General features: G+C 43.7%; 1 protein-coding gene across 5 annotated transcripts in view; it reads right to left on the bottom strand.

Annotated features, from left to right (window-relative positions):
* The window catches only part of PLXNB2 (plexin B2), a 774,339-nt gene that overhangs the window by 525,425 nt on the left and 221,614 nt on the right, over positions 1 to 27,300 (bottom strand). Inside the window, exon 1 of one of the 5 annotated variants that reach the window (XM_085653974.1) lies at positions 15,987 to 16,321. The exons of the other annotated variants lie outside the window; for them this stretch is intronic. The gene's annotated coding sequence lies outside the window, so the exon portion shown is untranslated. Of the gene's footprint in view, positions 1 to 15,986; positions 16,322 to 27,300 lie in introns of those variants that run through there. 5 annotated transcript variants of the gene reach the window in all.

The raw sequence follows: 27,300 nt of genomic DNA, 5'->3' as shown, positions 1-27,300 counted from the left end.
TTCTTGATTGCCATCCTACGTTCATTAAACCACTGATACAGTAAAGCAAAACCTAATTTCCAGATCCATAATCTGTGCCCCCTTTCTTGATTGCCATCCTACGTTCATTAAACCACTCATACAGTAAAGCAAATTTCCTAAGGCAAATGAATAAAACTCCCTTCTCATCCATCAGCCACCTTCCACCTATAGCGCTCTTTCTATGTGTATGTCGGAATGTGCGCAACTGTCTTTACTTTTCTATAATCCTTACTCCTAAAACTGCAGTTTTGCAGCGTTAAATTTGCAGCAACCTAGCCTGCGACAAAAATGAACTGAACGCATTATCGGATAACATGAAAGTCGATACTCACAGTCCCACCTTGAAGTGCTTTGGAAAGTTAAGCTTCTGTCCAAGGTTTCTGACGTCAGACCCGCCATGCGCTCTCCAACCGTGAGAGGAATGACTAGCTTACCCGAAGTAAATTGTCATTTTCGGACCTTGCAGTCGAAATGTTTTTGATATATATACAAAATCCCCATTCAGGCTTACAGTGCCGCAAAAAAGGCAGAGAATGCTGGTCTCTGTGTCTCTCTCTCTCTCTGTCTCTCTCTCTCTCTGCGTCTCTCTCTCTCTGCGTCTCTCTCTCTCTGCGTCTCTCTCTCTCTGCGTCTCTCTCTCTCTGCGTCTCTCTCTCTGTGTGTCTCTCTCTCTCTGCGTCTCTCTCTCTGTGTGTCTCTCTCTCTCTCTCTGTGTGTCTCTCTCTCTCTCTCTGTGTGTCTCTCTCTCTGTGTGTGTGTCTCTCTCTCTCTCGGTCTCTCTCTCTCGGTCTCTCTCTCTCGGTCTCTCTCTCTCTCTATATATATATATATATATATATACACACATCTCTCTCTCTCTCTCTCTCTCTATATATATCTCTCTCTCGAAACGCGTAATGGCTGCCGTTTCGGTTTGTGTAACCATGAAATAAACTGAGCGGTATTTCAAAAGGATTTTTATGGTCCGCGCTTTTTGTATCCAGTATCCAAAAGAAAGTAAATGTGGCGAAAGAGTATTGAAGCGACATATATATATATATATACACACACACACACACACACACACACACGGATTGGGGGTATGTCGTCAAAGTAGTACACTGCACTCTAACTTCTCACTCCGTTGTACACAAGATTCAACATGAGCTGAAAAGGTGGAAAGCCGGTAGTTATAACAATACCATTACTACTACTACAATTGATAACCTTAACAGTAACGGTCGTTCCAATATTTACACGAATACCAATATATTAATACGAATAATATTCCATTGGCTCCCAATATTGAAAATATTAAATTTGATACCGCTACAAATGATGACAATTATCTTATAGGTTTTTTTTTTTCATGTGATTGACTAGCACATACAAGCACTAACATAACTTAGTAGAGCGCTTCAACGCTGCTTCCCCGTAAGCGCTATAAAAATAAAATAAACAGCCGCATTATGCTACATAACTGGCGGTATTACTTCAATAAAGCCGCACAAGAGGCCTGTTTATGTACTTAAATTAAACATCAACCTTAAGGATCAGACGAGGCCTTTGCAGGAAAAAGTTTTAAATCAAATTAAACATAATTAAAAACTGTGAGAAAACGAGGACTGTGGTGCGGAAGTACAGTGGTGAAGCATCACCATGGGGAAGAGAAAACGCATATGTACTCAAACCTGGAAGAAGGTGTTTGTGAAATACATATATAATAATCAACTTTAAAACCGGTGGACACGCACGGGGATGGGGAATAACACACACCGCATCCAACATAGGCGCTCGACCTCTATTGAACACTAATCACATATTGAAGGGAGGAGAAAACTGCAACGCGAATCACTCCTCGCCGGGGTGAGGCAAATGTTCCTGAAACCTTAGAAACATCTTTTAAGAAATCTACAAAGCCAGCACAGTTTTATTTTAGAATACTCGCGTTTTTGCGAGGCATTTTATTCTATTTGCTTAGCTTAGAGAATCTGCGGGGTATCTTAAAATCTATTTACATTACGGACAGCGACAAAATACACATAAGCCACACGTCGGCTAGGGAAAGAGACCTCACCTTGTCATACAGGAACGTTGTCACTGCTGGGCGTCAAAAACAAAAACAGGTGTAGCCGTAAAAGGTAGAAAACTTTCATAAAATAAACATAATTCGCTCAGCCACTTAACAGCATTAGCGTGTGCCAGACGAAGCGACATCCCCATTAAATCACAAATACGGCTGAAAGCTGGCTGGGAAATAGCTCCGAGGAATAACCAAACACAAAACACAGCGTGCGCGGTCAGGAGTCAGAAATCACACGGGTTGGCACAGAGAGCGACGAAGGCATTTGAAAAAAACTACATTGAGAGACGGGTACGAAAAATATACGAAGACAAGTAATGTGCCGGTCAGTTAAAGGTGCACGTGAAGAAAACAAAAGCATTTAAGAGCGCACGCGGCACACACGTTCACAAAAAGTGCACAGGATTTTGAATTACTTGCAAAACCAGTCGCGGCTCGCGGTGGGGGGGGGGGGGGGTGGGGAGGAAATATTAAACAAAAACTTAGTGCCAGGATTGGCTGAGGGCACAGCTTACACTACGCCCGCCGCCTGCCCATTAGGAGACCGAGGGGCTCCTAATGGGCATGCGCAAGCCAGTGCAAACTGACATGATTGTCAGTTGGTTCTCCCTCGGCGTCTTTGAACTTAAGTAAACTGATTTAGTTTACTTAAGTTTAGAAACGCCGAGGGAGCTACAGGCGGGGAGGCTACGCCCCAACGCCCCCAATGGACGCACCGCCACTGCTGATCTGTGAAGCGTCGGTACACATGGCAGCATATCGCTACAAAGGCTAAAGCGGTTTGTAGTTTATTAGTCAGGCACAAGAGGCCATTCGTTTTCGTAACAAGGGGGAACAAAGGAGCAGAGAAAAGGAAAAACAGGAAGCTGGCCCCCATAATTTCGAAAAAATTAGGACAAATGTAGAAACTCTACTCTTGGCTAGATGCCAGGAGGTGGTGGGGGTGGGGAGGGGGGGGGGGCTGCGTCATCATAAACAGTCTTACAGGCAATGTCTGCAACTGTAACCGATACAAGACTGCCCCAAGCAGGGGTCCCTGCTCAGATAGAAGCGGGAAGCTGCAATCCCCCAGCTTTCTCCCCGGACTCCCCACAACGCCCCCTACAGCCAAAACGTTTTATGTAAAGTTCCACAACATTCTTCCCTACATATACTGCTTTAGCCAACCGGCTTGCACCCTGCTTCTCACTTCTGCGTCAGACAATTAATACATGACATAGCTGCCGACTGGTCCCATGCCTTGAGGATGACTCTGGGCCAGTCCTGCTGTTCCAAGTTACAGCACTAAGCATGCTGGGGCTTGTAGTTCAATTTCTCGTATCAACTATGTGCCTACAACGTCCAGCGTGCTCCTTACTGCCGACTGAGAAATCAGGACTGTTTCAAAGTCAGTCTCACGGCACGGTGCCGGTTTATGAGTAATCATTCCCCAGCATACATATCGGAGCCCATGTCTATTGTGCGTATGATGGCCTGTAAAGCGCATGCCATGCCTGCAGGAGGAGAAACACTTGGAGTACGCTGAGATCTGTTCTATCGGCACGTGTGGCAATTTTCAAAAATTTGGAATAATAAAAACCGACTTCAAATCGCATACATAAATATCGGCGCCAATGTCTATTGTGAGTGTGACGGCCTGTAAAGCGCATGCAATGTGCGTGTGACGGCCTGTAAAGCGCATGCCGTGCCTGCAGAAGGAGCAACGCTTGGAGTGAACTGAGATCTGTTCTATCAGTGCGTGCGGCACAGACTTCAACTCGCATACATACATATCGGCGCCCATGTCTATTCTGCGCGTGACATCCTGTAAAGCGCATGCCATGCCTGCACGAGGAGCAACGCTTGGCGTGCGCCGAGATCTGTTCTATCGGCACGTGTTTAGACCTCGCTCGCGCTGCTATGAAAAAAATATAGTGCGTCTTGACTAATGAAGGAGACTGACACGTAAAAGATCCAGTCCGGGTGGGCGGGGTTAAAAATGGACAGGGCGGTAACAAGGAGGGATTAAAAAGCCTCCTTCACAATAGAAAGGCTGCGTTTAGCATAAGCTATGACGCAAACCAATGGAAAGAAGGGGTGGGGTTTCAAGTCCCCTTCGGAATCCGTATTGATTCCCAGAGGCCCTCGCATGACGAGAGCAACGCATGTGCGCTGCTAACGCCAGGCGAGACCTAAAAATCTATAGGCACCTAAACCCACCACCAAACAATTACCCACAAAAATGCACGAGTTGGAGGTGTAACAGTAAATTATACGAGGTCTAGAATTAAAAATCTAGCTAGACAAACTGTCAACAGCTTAAAAATAATGGCAGGGTGATAATTATGAAGCCAAGATTTGACATTGAATACTAGTTTAAGTTTTGTCAAGAGTGTTTTTGCATGTAATCTACCCAACACATGCAACTGGGTCAAATTTAAATCAGACTTTTTTTTAGCCAAGTCATAAAGTACTAAATAACCATTTTAACATTAAGTATGAACTCTGGAAACCAGCAACTGCCATTAAGTAGGCTACCCAAGGAGGAAATCTTAAAAAATCTCAGACAAAAATGCTGAACGTGCTGACCAAAATAAACATCTTTATAAATGACAGTACAAGGTTCTTTGTTGGATTCAAACATGGAACTCACTCACTCTACAAACAGATCACGACAATCAAGGCCATCTTGTACAAAAACGTCTGTGCGCACATGCTTAATGTACTCAACACTGTACCACACAGTAGAGAAAGGCTCGACTGGATGACACACAATTTGACTCGAAGGAATAACTCCTAAAACTGATACAATAAAACCACCATGGTTCTCAAATCTGGAAGCAAGTGCACATATCTGAACGCGGAGGCTTCAGAATTAATGCTGGTACATTGCGCACCTTAGGCTCCTGAAGAACACTGTATTTCGTCTTTAAAAGTTCTTCCTATCCGAGCGCTATCTTCCATTAAGAATCAACAGGCGTTTGTAGAAAGCTGAGATACCACCGACTATATAGTCAAAGTTGAAGCGATGAGAACAGACTTCGTTCAACATCAATTAAGAAAAAAAAGTTGAAAATCTAGATCTTTCCCAGGTATTGGGGGTTGAGTTTTTGTCACATGTAAATAGTTGGCAACATGAAGCCACTAATATTTGTAATACACCATCTAGGCTTCAGTGACCTAACTTTCCTTAGAATGCAGAACTTTCTGAACCAATTGGTAGCAATTTGTAAGAGAAGTAACATTCCTTGGACATACCTAGCTTTAATGGATATGAGGCAGACAGCTTTTTAATCTAATTGAAGCATCATGTGGCGGCGAATTGACAAATACAGACTGCACATTTTCCATTCAAATTGCCACTAAATTTGCACAGAAATACAGTTTTACTGATAAAACTATAATGCACACAAAATGTGTAGAAATTGGGTTTCAGTAAATATTTATCATTTGTGCATCACCAAATAAAGTGTCTTGATCCTAGAGGGGCAGAATAAATAAAATAAAGGACTTACCTGGGTGTCACTGACTGCCTCTCCTCAGTCGTCATCTTCTCAGCGCCGCAACAGGAAGCACACAGCCTCCCAGAATCCCCTGGCCAATCACAACGCTGCCATACAGCAGCGTTGTGATTGGTCTGGGCGCCATGAGTTGGCGCTCAGATGGGGACAAGTAGGCCGTTCATGTTCCCCACCAGGCTGTGTAATGCAGTCTGGTGGGGAACATGAAGTGCGCAGGACTGTTTGGCGGGACCAAGTGGGGCGCCAAACCGTTCTGCGCACTTAAGAGTGTACTTAACTCTCTGCCCTCTGGCCCTCAAGTCTGAGGGAAGTTTGAGTTTCTTTGGAGGTGCTCTGGGCAGAGGCAGATATCTGGTAGCGAGGGTAGGGTGTGCCAGTGGAGGAGCCATGGACAGGTAGAAGTACTTGTGCCAGTCACGTTTTGTACGTGTTGAACCGGACAGTAAGCAGCTTTGCCTCTTTACTATGGCGGAGCAAGAAAAAAGGTTGCCCCTCACCCGCCTTGCCAAACCTTACACCCCCAACTGCTTTGTTGTTGCTCCTTATGCTGAGGCACTAGATGTCATGTTATGTTACTGGGTATTTTTATAGAGCGCACGGCTACTCCCAGGAGTGTCCCGGCGCTACAGATGCTCTGCCTGTGGTGCTGGTGGTACTGTTGTTCATACTGCTGGATTTGCTGTGGACTCTGCTGCAGAGCCCAGACTGAAGAATACATTTATCTGGAGGACTCTACTAACCAAGTGCATGGTGTCCAATGCTGAATCCATTTATATGTACTAGAGTGGGTCACATAGGCAGAGCCACACAGAACTGACAAGGTTATGCATACAAATTGTAGGCGTTAGTCACCTGCACAAAGACTTCCCTCTCTCTTTACTGTGCCTGCGGACATGCTAAAGGTCCAAAAGAAAGCTGAAAGAAATAGAAAACTTTGCTACTTAAGGGAAATTCTCCATGCCTGCACCAGGTATAAAAATCTGAATAAAATCTACTTCAGAATGACTCCTACCACAAACTACTAAAGGGCGTGATCAATGTCCAGAACCAGTTTAGCAACACTAAAGGATTACTACCCTTCAGCAACAATTTTTTCTGTTTCCTTCAGCTTGCCTTTACCGTAAAAAGCAAGAGCTTATGCCACACCAGTCAAATTGCACAACTAGCATGCGGGAGGGGAGTCGATAAGTAAGCGATTACAGTGAATAGGCATCACTTTTTTATTGTCCCATCTTATCAGGATCAATAGCATGTAACTTTGCTTCAGTTCCCCTAGCAGTGGTGACAATCACAAATGCTAATTAATTGACACGACACACAATGCGGATGAAATTACATTACCTATATTTCGCCTCCTGATGTGTTCAAGGCCTGCTCTGCAGCCAGTGTCATGCATTCCATAACGTATTGAATCAACAACATTTGAAGGGATTGTGACGGTGATTGGCTAAAGGTTTCCACAATTTAAAATGTCACCCACTTCTCAAACCTGTCCGTTACATCTTTTCAATTTGCTGTAGGGTATGAAAACCACCAGTTCCTTGAGTGGTGCCTGGGTGGTTCTACCTCATCAGGGCTGCATAACTGTGTGGTCACCACTGAGATACTTGGTCTCAATGTAAGCAGAAATCACACTCCCACTCAAACATGGACAGAACATTAAGGGCTATGAAAGGTCAAGTCATGCCTTGCCAACAAATCATGCCCATAAGCTGAGTGGTGGAATAATGTGGAAGCCTTTTATCTGACTGAAGTGGAACGTTTCAGGCTCACAGACACATGCAGCCACATATGCAGGTATCATAGGACTCAAAGCCAAGAGCATCAATACGGTGGGTGGAACCAAGCTTGAAGGCTTTGACATGATCAATACTGAAGTGTTAACCATTGTTTATGGGAGGAAGGCACACTGGTTCTCCCATGGCAATGCCCTCTCTTGCACAATGAATCTCGTCTGCCAGCATCACACACGCGGAGGCCTCTCATATACAGCAGCAGGCAGTGCACAACTCCCATGAATGTCACAGCCTGACATTTTGGTAGACTAGAGGCTGAAAATACAAACAAGGCACTCTTGATGCCAAACCCTAAATCAGTATGTAAAAACAATTAAAAATTACCCACTCATGTGTAGCGAAACACTGAAAACAAATTAGCAGCCAACCACTCAAAACGAAATTCTCAAAACCAAGAAAATCTACCATGTAATCGGAATCTACCATGTAATCGATGCAAAGCAGAAATTAATAGTGAAGTACAATCATCTGTGAAGCGGCCATGACGGCTAAAAGCAATCTGGGGATCCCCCTGAAAGGCACCAGAGTTTGTTTCACAAACACTCTGACGAATGATACCCACAGAGTATTTTTGGCACTTCTAAAGGATGTCCCCTGGCAAACTGCACGGGCACCATTATTAAATGTCAAAGGTGCCAGAACCATGCAACAATTGGATACAATAAAAAAAAATTACAAAAAATAACAGTCCTGCAAGCAGCAGGTTTTCCAGGGGAGACACCTTATACTAGCTCACCTGCCCAGGAGAGATGTGATACTAGTGCAGAAAGCCATATCCAAGAATCGACAGCATAAGAACGTGATCTATATGTCTCACCATGAGGGTGACAAATGAAATGCAAACTTACTCATTTTAACTTCGCAGCTATTGCCTTTCAGGTTGGCAGAGTAGCTGTTTACGCCTAATGTGCAACAACTCAGTTGTGTCTACCGTGAACAGGATAAGGAAATAATTAGAAAAGAGTAGCATTAAACCACATTGGCTAACTAGGGTTGAGCAGCAGTGCTACATCCTAGATGAAAAGGTATGTAGCAACGTATGCAACTATATAACCAAAAGAGATAAAGAGCTTTGCGGTACATCCCAAATTCAAATATAAACGTTTTAAAGACTATTCAAGCAGCAAAAATGCTGAAAGCTAGGTCATTAAATCTAGAGTTATGGAGCATCAAAAATTGCCCCAGAAAAAAGTAAGGGTACAGTAAGAAGCGTGGTTCAAACTCATGAAGTTTCATTATGTCACTTTCAATCACTGCTGAAAGAATGCGAGAATTAGTTGCTGTACTTAGTGAGCAGAGGTTGAACTGGGTGATGATTGACTCGCTGGCACTTAAGAACACAGGACGCTGATGAAAGCTGTCCCGGTTGAATCAGTCATGGAGGCCACTGACCGTATCAACTGGTTTGAAGCTTTCGAAATGCCCAGGGAGTTGCAAAGAGGTGAGCGAGTCAAACCTGCATCTGTAGTTATCGCACTTTTTTGACATCTGGTTCAGGAAATCAGGGTCCGGATGCAACTTTGGATCATCGAGAGGTAAAAATGGGTTTATCTTGATGATCCGAGCTGGAGCACTGATGTCGAATTGGACTGAATTCAGGGAATCCAAGTGGTAGTCTTGCAATGGTGTGTTGAATCGGTCTGAAGGTTCAAGTAAGCAAATTAATATTTTCGTAGTGTCTGAAGCGGGGTCAGCGAACAGTGAAGCTGTAACCATGAAAATTTGCAAAAGTGATTTCCAATCCATGCAGATCGAGCTGTCGCCGCAGTCACTGGCTCCTAAGCTCTTTACATACCCTTCATATCCTAAGCTCAACACTCTCCGCTAAGAGCTACTCTGAACGCCTCTGCCAGACTAATCAAAAGCTCCAGAAAACATGATCATATTACACCTGACTTAATTCAACTTAACTGGCTTCCCATTGAAGCAAGGATCCGCTTCAAGATAGCTTGTCTGACACAAAGGTATACACCACAATAGCCCCGTTTACCTGGCAAAGAAACTGGAGCTCTCTGGTTCCAGTCGAAACTTTAGAAGCTCCAATACCTTACTCCTGAAACCACCCAAATTCAACAAAAAAAGAGCTTACAATCGCACCTTCTCAGGGTTGGCTCCAAGAATCTGGAATGCCCTACCGACGGAAAGCCAACCCCTCAACTGCTTCATTCAAGAAACAAGTCAAATGGCTACTTTTGGAGGAACTTCAGCAGCAATAGCATCAATGTCATGTGATAATCACTTCCCAAGGTGCTTGACAATCATTTTTTTTTTGTGTATTGAAATGTATGCCTGACAATCATTTTCTCTTTATGGTATGAAATATGTACTCAATTCGAAATATACTATGTCATTCTTGGGGCGTAGTGCGCTGCTTAAACTGCACAGCCTTGTCTAGTAGGACCTTCACCTGGTTCCTCATATGATAATTGTTTGTACGTTTTACTGTCTCCTCACGGCAACGCCAATTGTCCTCTTTGTACAGCGCTCTGATACCTGTTCTGGGTCTTGTTTGTGCTTTATAAAACTTTTCAAATAAATAAAATAAACTCTTTAGGGCACCTTCATATCAGTAGTAAATCAGCCCGACCAGATAGGCAGAATTTCAAGCTCATTCCATTTCTAATGCTCCAAAGTCTTCTTGTGAGCAGTAGGCACCTCCAGCACGTCACAGTACTTCCATCAATCCGCAGACTTGCATCTCCCTAGAAAAAGGTAAACCCAGCCATATAGGCTAGACAAACACCCCAAAAAATGCAGAAGCTCAGTGAGTTGCTTTTAGGACTAAAGGATACCCAGTCCATCAAGCCAAGAGTATGACATTTTAGAAGCAGTACACAATTTTCACAGGCTCATGCATGATTTGATCTGGTTTGGGAGAAAAGATGAACCTGGCTCAAGTAAAAAGAAATATTCCACTCCGTCCCCAACCCCTCCCCCCCCCCCATTTAAAGCAAATATCCTGGGGGCAGGAAGCGGAACCAACCCTCATTACTCCTCGCATTTTCTCCTCCCCTCCCATTCAACACCTCTAGAGCAACGTTTCCCAAACTGTGGGTCAGGAACAACAGGTGGATCGTGAAAGTCCTGGTCCATATACAGGTAATATTTTAAATGTTTAGCTCTGTGTGCACAACTGCAAAGGTGCTGAACAATGTCCTTAAGTCCAGTTTTAAAACAAATCCTTAAAGGTATTGTGAAGCAAGATCCTCCGTGAACCTTCCAGAATTTGTTGCTTCTGATTTACTTCACAAAGCCACTTCAACAGAGAACGTGTTCACTAGACATGATCAAATACAACCATACGGTTCGTGTATGACTTTCACACAAATTGACAGATATGGATGTGGCCTAGAGGCCAGTGCTTCGAACTCTGTATCTGGGGAACCTGGTTTGAGTCCTGCTGTTGGCTCAACACCCTTGAACTCTGGACAAGTCACTTAATCTGCTCTGCTGTGCTTATAAAAAAATGAATCTGACTTTGTACAGTATAATCTGGTGCTCGTTTAAAGTGCTCCAGTGCCCTTGGGTTGCGTTCCTGCTATATAAAACTGCAAAATAAATGTGTGTGTCCAAAATGCACCATTTCTCGTTTTTGCACAAAAATGGATATGAAGCGTTACACTCCACTGCTACAAATCACTTGTACCAACATCAAGATTTTTCAGAAGCCTTGTGATTTTAGTTAACAGTTGCCATGGGCCAGCACCCCACTCTGAAAAGTGTTCCAGCTCCAAACTCCAGTGCAGTCCATCAACTGATACTTTTATGGCCAGATCAATATCATGGCCACAGTCAGATATTGAAGGGCATGGTCAAGGTCGTGTGGTTCACAAATAACTGCTGTTCTTACTTGAAGATGTCACCCAGTCAGGTCTATTACACTTAGGTGGGTCAAAAAAGATTGTTGCTCTAAAAATTGGGTTGTGGTTCTAAAATGTTTGAGAAGCACTGCTGTAGAGAGAGTTCACCGATTTGCTTCAATAACTTGTTTGGTGCGACAAAGGGCTGGGCTTGAACATTTTCTATGACTGCTATTAGTTTCCAATCGTGCCTGCCTGGGAGAAAATGCACTGACATTGTCTGTTACAATCCTGAGGGGGGTTGGAACAGTCCTGAGCACTAAAACACGTGAGCAAGGGGCTGTCCTTCCTCTTCCAAGGGTCAAAGTCAGTAGCGGCTGCTGCTTAGGTGTGTGTGTAGGGGGAAAAGGGGTATCACGGTGGCGAGGGGTAGGGAGTGAAAAATAAAAATCACTTCCGCTTTGCCTGTTTCCAGGACTCCATGGGCAGGAAGCAGAAACCGGAAGCACCCAGGCTTCCAGATTTCCCTAGTCCATCACAATGCTATTGAGAACTGTGATTGGTCTGAGCGCCTAGGTTCAGAGATCAGAGAGGGACCGGAAGCCTGGGCATGTTCTTCACCCAGGCTGTGCAAGACAGCCTGGTGCAGAACATGTTAAGTGCACATGACTGTTTGGCCGTCCCAAGAAAGCCAGCCAAACGGTCATGCACACTTACAGAGTGCCAGCACTCCTCCTCCTGACACAGCCCAGCCCTGCACCTAACCACCTGAGCAAGGACGGAAAAATAAAGTGATAACGCGTTATCATTTTTTTTTTCCTTTTTCACCTGCTCATAGAGCGGGCGGACGATGCTCCTCCGTCTTAGCAGAGGAGCAGCCTCTGGTCAAAGTGGAAAAGAGTGTTACCCTGGCAGGATTTCTGAGAAGATTGCAAATCTATAGGGTCAGTGGAAAGCTACTATCCATGCACTCCAATACCGACAGAACACCACACCCACCTTCACAACACAATTCTGTATTTCCTGCATTGGCTACTGCCTTGTGATTGAGCACTTTCCCAGGGGCATGTACTGAAAAAAGTCAACAAGGCAGCAGAAAGACTCCTCAGATCCAAACACTTTCAAGGTTTCATTCCCTACCTCGGATTTGCTGATTCCAACCCCAAAGGACTGACAATTACCCGACAGCTACTTCCAGGACCTATACTGTGCTGGAGACTTGCTGGCTGAGCTGGGCCATCAGCAAGGAGCTGGCAGGAAAGACGAACCTGATGGGTACAGTAATCAGACCACTTACTGCGTCGCCAACATTCTCTGATTGGTGATTAGTCTCAATGGGTCTTCCTGGGAGAGGCCAAATTGTCCACTTAAGGCTTTTTCATTCTTGTATTAAATTTCTTTCCTTCGTCACAAATGTGAATCCACTTTAATTCATTCAGGCTGGAAAATTAGGTAAATGTTTTTTTTAACATCTCTAGGGACATCTAAAAATCTGTTTGTCTTGCTTCAATCTCCTCTTCAAATTCTAATCGGATTCTCATCAGCAACCAGCATTAAAGAATAATTCTAAGAAGTAATTATGTCACATTCATAATAATGGCTGTAGTCTTAACTACTAGTGTTACCGCATAGTTCAATTATGAAACGGGTTTCTTGAAGAAGGTAACTCACCTCACTTCTTAAGTAGGCCACCAATTTTTCTACTGTTACCTACAATCGTTCAATCAGGAGTCTTTGAAACCTTTCAGTGCTACTTTCCTGACTTGCTAGGACACAACTAGTCAGCCCAAATTACAGCAGCTGCACTAAAGTACCATTAAAAAAAAAAAAAATCGGCAAGTGACTGCAGCAGGTTTGGAAAGCTTCAGGGCAGTCAAAATACAAAGCCAAAGAGGAAGCCAAGTGTGCACAGAGAGCGGAAAACACGCAGTGCTAATGGGATTCTTCACTGTTGTAGACCCAGTAAAGTGGTACGTCAGGGCTGCACCGGTGGTACAACAGTGAGAATTACATAATTTGTCTGTATCATACAGTGTCTATATATCTCTCATTCCATATTCACTCATGTCGTGAGAGATAGGTGGTGCCCAAGGTGAGGAGCACTGTATAAGTATCATATCCTCTCTCAACAAATCGATTTTTCATGTCATTCACACAATGATTAAAATCAGCCTCATCACTACAATTCCTTCTCGCTCTAACTAATTCACCATAAGGAATGGAGTCCTTTTGATGTTTAGGATGAGCACTCTGTGCATGCAACAATGAGTTACATGAGGTGGATTTACGATGTAGTTTACTGTGAATATGATGGTTCTCAATAAATAAGACCACATCAAGAAATTCTATTTCTTTGTTACTGCTATTGTGTGTAAAACTAATTCCCATATCATTGGAATTCAAAAAAATCACAGAAGACATTAAAGGAACCATTTGTACCTGACCATATCAAAAAGCAGTAATCTATACATCTTCCCCAATAAATAATGGAGTTGCACCATGTTGATCCCTTAGGTCCCCAGATCCACTCCTCCTCAAACCAACCCATGACAAGATTGGCATATGAAAGAGAATCTGGAGCCCATCGCAACTCCTTGAGCTGTGAGTATAGATGATGTTTATGTAGGCTATGTGGTCATTTAACTTTTGTCATAGTACGTGGCTGTCTATGTAGATACTGTACTTTAGATCCAGTTTACCCGACTGGTTATCGCCACTATGAATATTAGGAGCTCTATCCCATTAAATTTTGGATATGTTAGGAAACTTTTCTTGGTCTCATGAACCTTAGTGTTACGATGCTCATTATGCACTTTGACATTTATATATATTCATTATTTCAGAACGATACACTGGAGATATATTCGACTATCCATTTAACGCAAAGGAGAGAATTGTCTAACGTAAGGTAGATACACTCGTCATAATATATGTATATAGTCATCGTGACTTGGTTCTGGGTCCTTGTGTCTCACAATGGATAATTTTCAATATACACGTTTTAGGTGATCAACACGTTATATTATTTTGTCCTTTAAGGGACATATCCCTGATGTCACTCTTTGTTAGCAACGTGGGTGTCTAGGATCTATGCATATATGTGGCAACTTTCAGACCACTTGTAATATATGTCACTTAACTGATGTGCTCCTCACCTTGGGCTCCACCTATCTCACGACATGAGTGAATATGGAATGAGAGATATATAGACACTGTATGATACAGACAAACAAATTATGTATATTTGTTCATTTTCCATCCCTGAGGAAGTCGCGGGCACTCCCAGGCGACGAAACACGTGTTGGCTGGAGCAAGAATCAATAAATGAAGACTTGATCTTACATTTCAAGAAACTGAATCACATCATTATTAATATATTGTTGTATACTTAATGGGTGTGCTCAGGTTTTGTGGCATTGTTTGTGATCTCTAGGGATTACTAGTTAGAAGGGTGGATGACCCTTCTTCCTTGAGCACCCTCAATACTAGAATACAGTACACATTGGAAGTGGTGAGCGCCAGCGCCAACACCAACCAGGGGTCTATCATCCATTTTTCGTATATTCAACAGTGAGAATTAATAAAGGACACAGTAAGTCTCAGTTACAACACCTCTGTGACAAAGTTTCATTGAACATATTTTGCATTATACATTCCTCAGAAACCGAAGAAGGCAAACGCCCAAAAACAGTGACAGCCTCTTATCCCAATTCAGTAAGCCACCACAATGAACCAATGTATACAACTATTACACAGCTATGGCGACTGGTGTTAGAACCATGATGTTGAGGAGCTTAGGCCAAACAGAAATCAGAAGACCACTTTGGGAAGCAAAGTATGATACATGGTTGCAAATCTGTTCCTAGAATATAATAGTGATATAGGAATTTTCAAACATGAATGCCCAAAGCGCTTTGAGGATCATTAAAGGGTTACCTTTTTGCTTCACTGCATTCTCCAACAAGTCCTATTCGTGCTACATTAGACATAAACCTCTTGCACGGAAGAAAGGAATCTACAGTTCTAAAAACAGATTCGTAGGTCTCAAATATAGAGCTTGGTGAACTAGGAAGGATATAGACCATATGTTCCTCTCTGTGGCAAAGCCACAACAAAAGTCCAACAAGCCACACTCCACAAATCACACTGCCTGTTTAAGGCTAACCTCAGAGAACCACCAAAGCCAAAGGAAAGAAAACACAATGAAGTCCTCACTGTGCAAATTTACTCAGTTTTCCAAGGTAGACGATTACTTTTATGGTCTATAGGACAAGTCCATACAAACAGATGCGACATATTATGAAAATACAGTATTGCAAACCGGTGAGATGGTCAATGCGCTATATATTCTTAAGAACTGTATGTTATGCGTCACTTGTTTTTGACTAATTCGTTAACAAATAAACAAGGAGGCTAACATCCTCTTTGCTGCTGGTGCACATGCTTTTCATGGATGGCACTGTCATTCCTAATTTCATCATCTCGGACCATGCGAATATCGCTTTGTCTACTCTAAACATACATTTTGCAGGTGCTTAGAAGGTTTGTTTTCATCACTCTGCGGTAGGAGAGCAAACATGTGATCCATATTTACTAGTTTTGGTGGGGTTTGTTGTTTTTTTAAACACTAGACGGGAGGCAACATTGTTCTAAAAGTTAGCAATCCAGATTGTGCAGGCATGCGCCTGCATCATAGGCATACCAACTACAAAGAGTGAGCCGCTGGTCTTCTGTTTTGATGTGGACGCCGGGCTCCCCATTCGGCTTCACCACATCAGCTCGCACAAATGTCAATGAAAACGCTTACCTCTCGACAACCTCTTTCCCAGCCAGAGACTTCATTCAAAAGAGCCGCGGCGGAACGCTTCCAAATAAAACGTGAACTCTGTGTGTACTCCTACACCCATCCAGGATTCAGGGAGGACTTCCGGCAAGAGCAATGCCCAACAACAAACAGTGCGAGGGAGCGAGGGTAAACAGAAGAGGTGCGCAGCTGCGAGGCGGACAATCTAATTTCCCACTGATCCGGGCAGCGCACAAGCACGAGAGGCGTTTATCCGCTCTAGCGAACCTGTGAGGCGTCCTTCCTCCAGGAGGCTTCTCCGGTACGGAACGCCGTGCAGGGAAAAAAGGGTACTGTGCAGATTCGCCGTGCGCTGCCCGACCGACGCCCCTCGGTGCTTGAGGAAACCCGGAAGAGGGGCAGGGAGACGCCTCGCCGCGAGCCAGCGTGCAGAATGCGAACCAGATGTGCCCCGACAAGTCAGGGGAGGAGAGGCGGAGGACGTGACGCCGCCACCGCCGCGCAGGAAAGCGGAGCTGGAAGGCAAGAGCGCCCGGGCCGCATTCCACAGCGCCGTGGGCCGGTCCAGAAGCGCACCACACGGACCACACGCTGTGGAGCCACTCGGAGAGGGCCCGGGGTCACCTGCTCCACGCAAGGCACCGACCCCCACCCCACACACACATGTCGAGTCTTCCTTCCTTCTATCTGGGTGAAGGCAGACCTAGGGGGGCATTGCAGACAACGGATGTCAACATTTTGGAAAGCGGGTCAAGCTTATTGAAGGTCACAGAACCACCTGTACTTTTTAGAGGTCCGTCCAACCGAACTTAAAAGGAGAATGAGACCTCTAATTAAAGACTGAACGCACAGGATGCCTTTATTGCATTTACCAAAGCTGCATGTTTACAACACGGGCTGGATCAGTGCATCACTTATTCAGTTTTTCGATTCCACTTGACAGCTCGTGTATTCTGGGTGTAAATCTCTTGGCTGTCTTCTATCTAAGTTTGTAGGTTAGTTCGTGACGCCGCCATTGCTTAAATCAGTTGTTCCCGATAATCAAGCCAGTGAAAAAAGTACAATTTAGAGGCCGCAGCTATTTCTGCGGAAAAATGAATCTGCCGCAAATGCACCTCAAACGTTAACTCTGGACCGGGATTGAAATTCTAAAAATACATGCACGCCATTTCTCGACAGTTACATTAGAGAAAACAATTTAAATGTAATTACAATTTAAAATGCAACTGCATTTAAAACACGTTCAATCCCAGTGGAAATTATAGTTAACCAGTTACAAGTGGTTTCCAAATGGACACACCTGCTGCCATTTTTATATTAAATTGCTGCGAATTAAATGCTAAGTGAATCCAGAGCCATCTTGCTACCCGTGTCCAATGTTGTTTCAGAGCCCATTGTTACCCAGAACAACCCGCCTCATCACCCTCCCCCCCCCCCTTCACCCGCGCCAGGGCATGCTTAGTCCACGGTCTAAACGCCAAAGAGTATCCTGCATCTGGTAGACTAGACACCGTTATAAACGAGCAGCTGCCATTTCCCTCGGGCAACGCTTGGTTCTCCCTCCCTTCATCAAATAAGGGAAATAGACACGTCACAAAAATCACCTGCATTAGAAGTTTGGCGCAAACTTTGAAGTGACATTATTTAGAGCGGGTGATTAGAAAGTACGCCTAGATATTTCAATAATCAACTATTAAATTACAAGGAGTGAACAGTGTGTCAATTTAGAAGGCTTTTCTTCCTAGAGCAAAAGATAAGGCTGACGCCTAAATTCAAATCGATAAACACACACGATTATTCGTGCTAGGTACAGGACAGAGAATGACCACTAGCGCATTTTTACACAAATTTAGTCCGTGTGATCTGTTCATTTTATGGGCAGTAGTTACTTTGGTCGCTGTGTTGTTACATCAGGTTGAGAAACACCTCCTGAAATCAAGTGCCCTGCAAAAGGCCCGTTCCCCCTTCCACCGAATAAAGAGTTGTTAGCACTCTAGCAGTACCACATGACAGTTTTGTGTAGACACACTAGAGTGTGCTCTGTAAGCAAGGGTATAAAACTATAAAGTGGTGCCGGTACATGAGGAATGCCCAGAGCTTAACAATTCATATCAAGGGTAAAAGCATAATTCCATGCTTTATCCAGAAAATAGCAAACTATGCCATAATGCAGTGCACGAGAATCGGTGTCATTCAACCACGCCAACCTCACTCACGATGCACGCTGTTGAATCATCCAGAGCATGCCAGTCTCTGTAATGTTGCAGCATCAACTGGTGAATGGCAGCCTAGGCCACAAAGCGGTTAATCGGCACAAAGTAGTGTCTGACTTTTACACTCCGAACAGTAAGTGGATTGCCTTAGAATAGGAGAATGTGGATTGGTTAATCCACAGATAGCTCATTTTAAGGACAGACCTTTTTACAGACGGCATGCGAGAAAGACAAGATTGCAGCAGTGGACATCTCAATAAAATGCAATAAAAACAAAAACAAATGCAGTCTCCTTGCCCAAATCATGATGAATTTAGATGCCTTCAGATATTGACTCATCCATTAACAATCCAGAAATGGTGGGTATAGCCGGTGAGCAGTTCGGACCCCAACTCTTACCCACCCATTGACAATGCAGGACGTTTTGTGGCAACTGCCCCATAAATCAATGTTCTCTGTAAAATAACTAGCTTTTATTTAAGGACCTGGGGAAGATGGGGCGGGGGGATGGGGTTAGCAGGGCGATAAAGTCCCTAATGATAATCCAAGAGAATATCAGTCTTGGGGAACCAGACACACTACGATGTGCCCAGATAATTTTGTTGGGATACAAAATAGCATAGAGTTTGGGGTGCTTCATGAGAGATATTCCCAACATGGCTTTCATTGTGCGAGCCAACATGTTTAATAGGTCCAAAGAAAGGTCTTTGTTACCACAGACTAAAGCACGCTGGGTGGCATGGCACTCACCTATTCATAACATCATTTGCTTTGTATCAAATGAGTCTGAGCGACTCGTTCAGGAGCGCAAAAAGCCGTGCAAAACGGAAGAAATGGCTTACTCTGCCACTTGTGGGGCAGAGACAAACAGCTGGCGTGCACTCAGGTTTAAACAGTAAAATCAAATAAGTAACGTATTCCAATAATTGTATTCGGCTTGGTGTGCTGACCCTGAGGTGGTTCCACCCTTCCACCTTAATTCAAAATTGCGTGAGAGACTGGAGCGTAACGCTCTAGACAGGGACTGCACTACCACTGTACACTCAATAATGAGTGTGAAACAAATTAAACGAGATTTATCTGTTTGACATAACAGAAAATTGTAATCATCATCAAACCATCATGAGACATTTACGAATATGAAAGACGAATCATAGCTTCTTCTTGTTGAAGTGTTATTTATTCACACTCCTATCATGATGAAAAAAGTTCATGTTGCAAAGTACTATAACAAATGAAGCATAGCTTGATCTTCCCAATGCATTTCGGGCGTAGTGTTCGCCCTTCTTCAGGGGATGTCTAAGAGTAAAACATCAAACAATTACATTCAATGGTTTTAAACTGATAACAAAGTAAAAGAGTGGAAGGCTATTACGGCGTCACACGGACATTCAGACAAGATCAAAGATTAAGGCCACTGAATTGAACCATAGGAACGTGAAAGCACGTCACCAAGAAGTCATAGAAAAAATCTGTTGAGCATATGAGGAGGAGAAGGGTGGTCCAAAGCATGAGAGCACAAAAAAAGAAAGGAAAAAGTCACCGTGTGCAGAAAATCAAAAATTATCGTGCGCGAAAGATTAGACCCAAAACATATCCGAATAATAAAGACTGGAATACCTGAAAAAGCTAACATAGCTGGATTCTACTTGGGAATAAAAAACGATAAAGTGAGGTAATCTGCAAAAAATAAAGAAAGGGTACGTGTCCCGTAAGATGTTGAAAACGGCTCTGTGAAGCAATTTAAGTGCTCCAACACTGATCGAACATGCAAGAAAAGCCTGTTAAAAGAACTCACCGAGCGTTGTGGGAACGCTAAAGGACACTTTACTGGAGAACAACCGTTGACTGTGTAGTGTACAAAGCGGTGTGGTGAGGAGGAGAAAACCTGCGAGAAATAAGTGAATGCGGGGAGTTAGAAAGTGTATGGTGCGTACGGAAAGACCTGTAGATTGGAATATGTAGAACAGGGTACCTGAGAAAATCCTCTCGGTCTCCGCGCTCTGGGTCCGTAGGTTGTGTGAGCTGCTGAGTCCCGCCCGCGAATATCGGCGGAGTCCGGGTCGTGTTCACGTGAGGAAGTCACAATATAAGGAAATTAAAGAAGGACTAATGATGTGTAAGGTGTAACCAGAGATGGCCATCTTGTGTTGGGAAGTGTACTCTATCAGATAGAATCCGACTTGCTCATTCTATCTGATAGAGTACACTTCCCAACACAAGATGGCCATCTCTGGTTACACCTTACACATCATTAGTCCTTCTTTCATTTCCTTATATTGTGACTTCCTCACGTGAACACGACCCGGACTCCGCCGATATTCGCGGGCGGGACTCAGCAGCTCACACAACCTACGGACCCAGAGCGCGGAGAGGATTTTCTCAGGTACCCTGTTCTACATATTCCAATCTACAGGTCTTTCCGTACGCACCATACACTTTCTAACTCCCCGCATTCACTTATTTCTCGCAGGTTTTCTCCTCCTCACCACACCGCTTTGTACACTACTACACAGTCAACGGTTGTTCTCCAGTAAAGTGTCCTTTAGCGTTCCCACAACGCTCGGTGAGTTCTTTTAACAGGCTTTTCCTTGCATGTTCGATCAGTGTTGGAGCACTTAAATTGCTTCACAGAGCCGTTTTCAACATCTTACGGGACACGTACCCTTTCTTTATTTTTTGCAGATTACCTCACTTTATCGTTTTTTATTCCCAAGTAGAATCCAGCTATGTTAGCTTTTTCAGGTATTCCAGTCTTTATTATTCGGATATGTTTTGGGTCTAATCTTTCGCGCACGATAATTTTTGATTTTCTGCACACGGTGACTTTTTCCTTTCTTTTTTTGTGCTCTCATGCTTTGGACCACCCTTCTCCTCCTCATATGCTCAACAGATTTTTTCTATGACTTCTTGGTGACGTGCTTTCACGTTTCTATGGTTCAATTCAGTGGCCTTAATCTTTGATCTTGTCTGAATGTCCGTGTGACGCCGTAATAGCCTTCCACTCTTTCACTTTGTTATCAGTTTAAAACCATTGAATGTAATTGTTTGATGTTTTACTCTTAGACATCCCCTGAAGAAGGGCGAACACTACGCCCGAAATGCATTGGGAAGATCAAGCTATGCTTCATTTGTTATAGTACTTTGCAACATGAACTTTTTTCATCATGATAGGAGTGGGAATAAATAACACTTCAACAAGAAGAAGCTATGATTCGTCTTTCATATTCGTAAATGTCTCATGATGGTTTGATGATGATTACAATTTTCTGTTATGTCAAACAGATAAATCTCGTTTAATTTGTTTCACACTCATTGAGTGTACAGTGGTAGTGCAGTCCCTGTCTAGAGCGTTTCGCTCCAGTCTCTTACTCTGCCACTTGCCATCTGCGATGCTTTAAAAAACGGAGTGTAAAAGGGACACTCACTTTTGCTGGATGCATTCTCTTTTCTGGAACTGCCTGTATTCTCCGCTTTCTTCTATCTTTCACAGCACTGCAAGTTCAGTGTCCAAAGTGTTGTCATGAAGTCTAACACCGTCACTTTGTCGTGATGGAAATTTCTGCTTTTTTTGACCCACACAATATCTTTGGTTAGAGGTACGTTCGTTTGCTAATTCAGTCTTTGCAGGATGCTTCAATACCTTCCAAAGAACATCCCTGACATACTAAGTGGAGCCGAATGGAAAGAACCAAGTAAGGCGAGAAAAAGAGCTAATGCATTTTACATAGTTTTGAAAAATGCACCTAGGCAAATTACTAACCAAGACTAACCAATAACGAAGAATAATTCTTTTACTTCATCATGGTCTACTTAACTAGTCCTCGTATTACATCTATTGTTACAGCATCTTCCTCACTTGAAAGTTAGACCACTTGCACAGTGCACATTTATAGTATATAACCTGTGGTTACCCACTGTTAAATGGGCGACAGGTGCCTTTACAGCAACTGACCCTACATTTGCAGGGTGAGAGGGTGGTGGAAGCAGTGTCCCAGACTTTGCTACGTCAGTCGCTTTGTGGTTGAATCATCTCCTACACACCTGCCAACCTCCTGCGGTTGTTGCCTTCACCCCAGCACACTGTGTCATGCTAACAGAGGTGGATATTCAGCTATGCACATCAAGTGGTTCACACGTCCTTTAGAAGTAAAACCTTATCACGTGTATATACCGGTGCATGGGGCCAACATGGCACTCGTGGTTGCAGTGTGCTGTAATCAGGAACTCTGCAAAAAACAAAGGAAACTCAAAGAATTGTATCCTCCAATTCATTAATTTAGCACTACCAGATACAGTTACTCAAGTTTCCTATCAAAATGTACAGTGAACAATATATCCTTTAGATCTAACATTTCCTTGAAAACAACTTTTAAGAAAATATTTACGTCAAAGGATTTCAAAATTGGTCTAGGAGGGCCAGCTCCACAGGAGATCTACACGATCGTGATTTACATTCAAAACAGCCTGTGTTTAACCTGAACATCCGGCATGCGTCGCACACCGTGGTCCAACACTGGACACCCAGATTTACACTAAACAAAGCGCCGCGCGAGAAACTAAACACGCCTGCCTACTCCCGGTCTCTCCTCCTTAATTACAGGTTCTGACGTGGAGAGTGCGGCTCACGAACCCCTAGAGTTGGCTGAAGGAGGGACACGGCTGTAAATGGAGCCCCTTCCCTGGCAGTAGGCCAGCGCGAGAGAGGTACAGCAGACGGTCAACCTGCAAGCCGAGTGAACAGAGGGAGGCTGGCCGGGCCTCTTTACCCACAGACAGCCCAGCGGCACACAGGAAGGGGTTCGTGTACGAGCCCAGACAGCTCGAGTGAATTTATTCATTACCGAATGTCTTTCCCAGACCAGAATACACTTAACCCTTTGCACAGCGAGAAGCACGGAGCTCTTCCAACCACACGTCTAGAGTTTCTTGTGTAATGATTCGATGCCAGCAGCCAGAGTGACTCTTAGCTGACCAATCTGAAGCGAGGCCATTTCATGCTCTTCCTCTACAAAGGGGCTCCCCGCCGTTACCCAGCTGCTACCTGCTCTCTGCCACTCTTGCAGCAGGCACGTCCTCCAAACTGGGGCAGCGAAATGCCTTGCTCTGTTGTCATTCAAGCCACAGTGTTGCTGCTTTCTTGACAATAGATCCCAAAATGCCGGGGCCCCTAGCGCTGGGACCTACTCTGCTAGAATCAGCCCAGAGACTTCCTGTAGCACCTCCTATGTGACACTCAAAGACCGGTGGCAGCAGCATTTGTTTAAGACTAACCTTGGTTAGGGTAATTATATCTGCTAATCCATTATTTTTACAATCCACTTATTTTGGTTCCTTTGACTAAACTGATCCCCTGCTCCATTATAAGGAATGGCATTGATTTTTTTTTTAGCCCCACCTCTGACTACACCTACCCCCCTTTCTGAAATCTTGCTCTCTAAACTGATGAAATGTAAAATTGCCCACTTCAGATGGAGCTTTTCCTAGGGTTTCACATAAATGCAACCTCAAGGCAGCTCTAAAATAATATAGAAAATAGCCAGGTGTAGTTCTGCTTGTTAGGAAGTGAAGTGCTCAATAAAGATTTGAGTAATAAAATAGTGGCTTCTGCCCAGCTGATTGTAGACCAAGAGTAAATGGGTAGTCATTTTACCTTGCTCAACGCCCGTGTGAAGGTAGGCTACTCTTGCACAAATTAAATTTAACAGTCTCTTAATCCTATCGCCTCTGTCACACCCTCTATTTTCTTTAGTACGTGGTTCTGCCCAGTGACTGTAAGGGATTAAATTGAAAGATCTATCAAGGAACAGTACCCCCTTCCCCTTGGGCGTGATCATAGCGAGGAATCCGGATGTGAATTTGGTGAAGAAGCATGAAGGTTGGCCACGCCCCTCCGAGGGAAAAATTCTTCGAGACTCCGCATCAGAGAAGCAGGCACTGACCAGTGTTTGAGGGAAAGGCTGACTATTTTTTGGAGCAATAACCCGAAAGGCAAGCAAATGAGGAAAAAGTTGCAATGTAATTAATACAAGTGCTCCAGAGTGGCAACAGCAAACGCGACGCTGTCTGAGACTGGTAGTCTACGCGCGCCACACAAAGTACACTAGTTTTAATAACTGCTAATAATACAAACAGTAACAACTTACTGTCTTATGCCTTTACCATTCATGTTTTTTTGATGGAATTTTCCAATGTAAAGGCATGCATGGTAAATGCATATTCATTGTTAAATACGACGTGATAAAGGCTTGAGTCGTAAAGACGCATTCGTGGTAAAGCCTTCGTTGTAAAGACATGCGTGATTCAACCTTCATGGTATAGGCGGTTTCCCCATTAAAACAGGAAAATACTAACAGAGTATCTATAGAAATGCCAAGCACTAAACTTACAGATGATCTGAATAAGGGTCTTGCTTGATTTTTGTTTAGAGAAGAGAATGCAGAGCCTTCCCCGCATACCTTTGATTCCAGCCCTCGTGTCTACAGACCTCCAAGAGCTGACTGCTTCGAAGCATGAGGGGTTTTGGAACAGACACCCTTCAGCATGAAGTCTTCTCTCTGTGCTTGTTTTTATAAAAGCCTATCAAGGAAAATGTGTAGGAAGAGAACTGCTAGTTCTCAGGCGATGTTACATAAAAACAAGACCACGTGGGAAGGACAAGCAAGAAATAATCCCGCACTTGGGCCTAGCATCAGATTGGATGTACATCCCAAATACAGGTCCACAGTATAAGAAAAGCAGGTGATGTGCACAGAGAATTTCTCAGTAAAATACATGGAACAAGGTGGTAGGCAGCGTCAAGCAGATGCATGCGTCATGTGCCAGAGGTGAAAATGCTAAGGAGACTTATCACTTTCCCAGGTTGCAAAGATATAGGACACCTTAATAGACACTCTCCATCATGACATTGAAGATGACACCACAGACCTTGCATAAACAATCACATTCATGCCAAAAGGTGCAACTCATACTGCCAATTTAAAATTCTGTATGGCATTTCTCAATGATTTTTCTAGGACTGTGGCCTTTCATACACCCATCCACTGGGTTAACTGGCAGCCTCCTTTAGTAGGACGACTGCGGACCGGTAAATCAAATGGGCTTGATTTCAGTTATCCATCAGAGTTACTCCAATTTCTTTCATTATTAACTCAGGGCCTGATAGGTCCAAATGGTTTCCTTTTTCCCCATCTAGACAGAATGCTTATGTGACCGCTTAACCTAACATACGGCCTTCATCCACCATGAAGCACACTGCAGTCAGCTATACTTCCGCATCTCCCGAATCCTAGGAATTGTACCTCTTCAAGCATGCCTGAATGAATATCAAAAAGTGGATGTCCTACATAAACTTGACATTTAACACTTAAAGCAGCTAATTAAATACATCTGAAGGTTTATCCCCATCATCTCTACCTGAAATGCTGTATCTTTGTACAAGGCAAACAATACTACGTTTGTTTCAAAATCCAGCTCAGACAGGTTCTTAGTTGGATGACCTTTCAATGTAAAAGCCACACAAGCATGACTCTGGAGCTGGACTGCTGCAGATGAAGCATTATATAATCAAGCTGCTTTGAACACTCGCTTTCGTGAATATTAAACTTTCCTATACTCTCCAGCGCCTAGAGCACTACCTTAGGATATTCATGATTTCCTCTCGCATTGGGATGCAGATGATGGGGTGGGGGAGGGGGACAGGGGGTACATAGCTATACAAGAAATTAGAGGTGCCATAAACATGGCGCGTGGTAATGTTCCTGAAGCAGATGGCTTACCTGTAGAGTTCTTTGCTGCATACAAGAATCAATTATTCTACATCTTGGAAGATATGTGAGGCACTGGTCATTTCTTTTGAAACCTGGCTGCCCTTCAATGGATGTTAGATCCTATAGGCCATTGTCTATGCTCAATGTAGATTATATAAGTCCAAGTCATGTTCTGGTGAGCAGACTCTTCCCACATATGCCCTTTCATTCATACTGATAAAGCGGGCTTTATTTCAGGGCGTAATACGGTGTATAATATTCAGAGGCTCATCTCTCTCTTAACTGCTGATTTTGTGCATAAGGAGAGGATAGCTGTCATGGTAATAGAGATTTAGGCAGCCTTTGACATTTTAAGCTGGGAGTTATTATATTCTTTAATGGCTCAAATGGGTTTAGGTGCAAAATGTAATCGATAGATCAAACTTCTCTATACAGGTCCAAAGTGGTACTTGAACCCTATGATGTGGGACGCGGAACTAGATCGGGGCGTCCAATGTCCCCCTTATTATTTGCTATCACAATGGAGCCTATGGCCAGTTATGCCTGCAACAGAAATTTTTATCATGGGATGGAGGTTCTTGGGCAGACCCATTTTGCAGCATTACATGCCGATATGCTGCTCTATCTTCGAGATGTTGAGATGGATTTGCCTGGTTGTATAGACTTATGAAACCGCTTTGGTATAGTATCTGGGCAACATGTCAATTGACAAAAATTTCACTAGTTTTCACAGTGCCGAGATGCCGCACCACCCCTGAATTTACATGGGCGCAATTTGAGCCCTACCTGCCTTAAATATTTAGGTGTTAAAATATATAATGGCCAGCAAGATTAGATGGGAACATTGGAGCAGCTGCTGGAGCACTTAGAACTAGTATTAATATTTGGACGAGTTTACCATTATTTTTGGCTGGCAGAATAGCAGTAGCTAAGATGGTGGCGCAACCAAGATTGCTCTGTTTCTTAACACACTGCCGTTGGTGTTGCCTAGCCAATTCTTTAGAAAACTGGAATCGCTACTTCTGGAATTGTTTTGGGGAGCAGGTAGGCATAGAGTAGCAGTAACAAAACTACAGCGCCCTGTAACAGACAGAGGGATGGCTGCTTCTGATCTTGAATCTTATCTGGTGGCTCAACTACAATGGTTAAACAAGTGGGTTTACAGTCAAATGAACATTGAGGAGGGTGTTATTTGCTCACTGCCTGATTTACAGGACTTATTAAAAGTCTTCTTGCTTCCTGGGTGTAGACTGCCTGCAATATCTCAAGAGCTCCTAGTGACAGCAGTGCTGGTGACGTTGCCTGCAGCAAACCAGGGTCCAGGTACCCTATTTG

This window comes from Triturus cristatus, chromosome 4_1 (assembly GCF_964204655.1).
Source record: "Triturus cristatus chromosome 4_1, aTriCri1.1, whole genome shotgun sequence".
NCBI lineage: Eukaryota > Metazoa > Chordata > Amphibia > Caudata > Salamandridae > Triturus > Triturus cristatus.
This window is presented reverse-complemented; position numbering and strand designations above follow the sequence as displayed.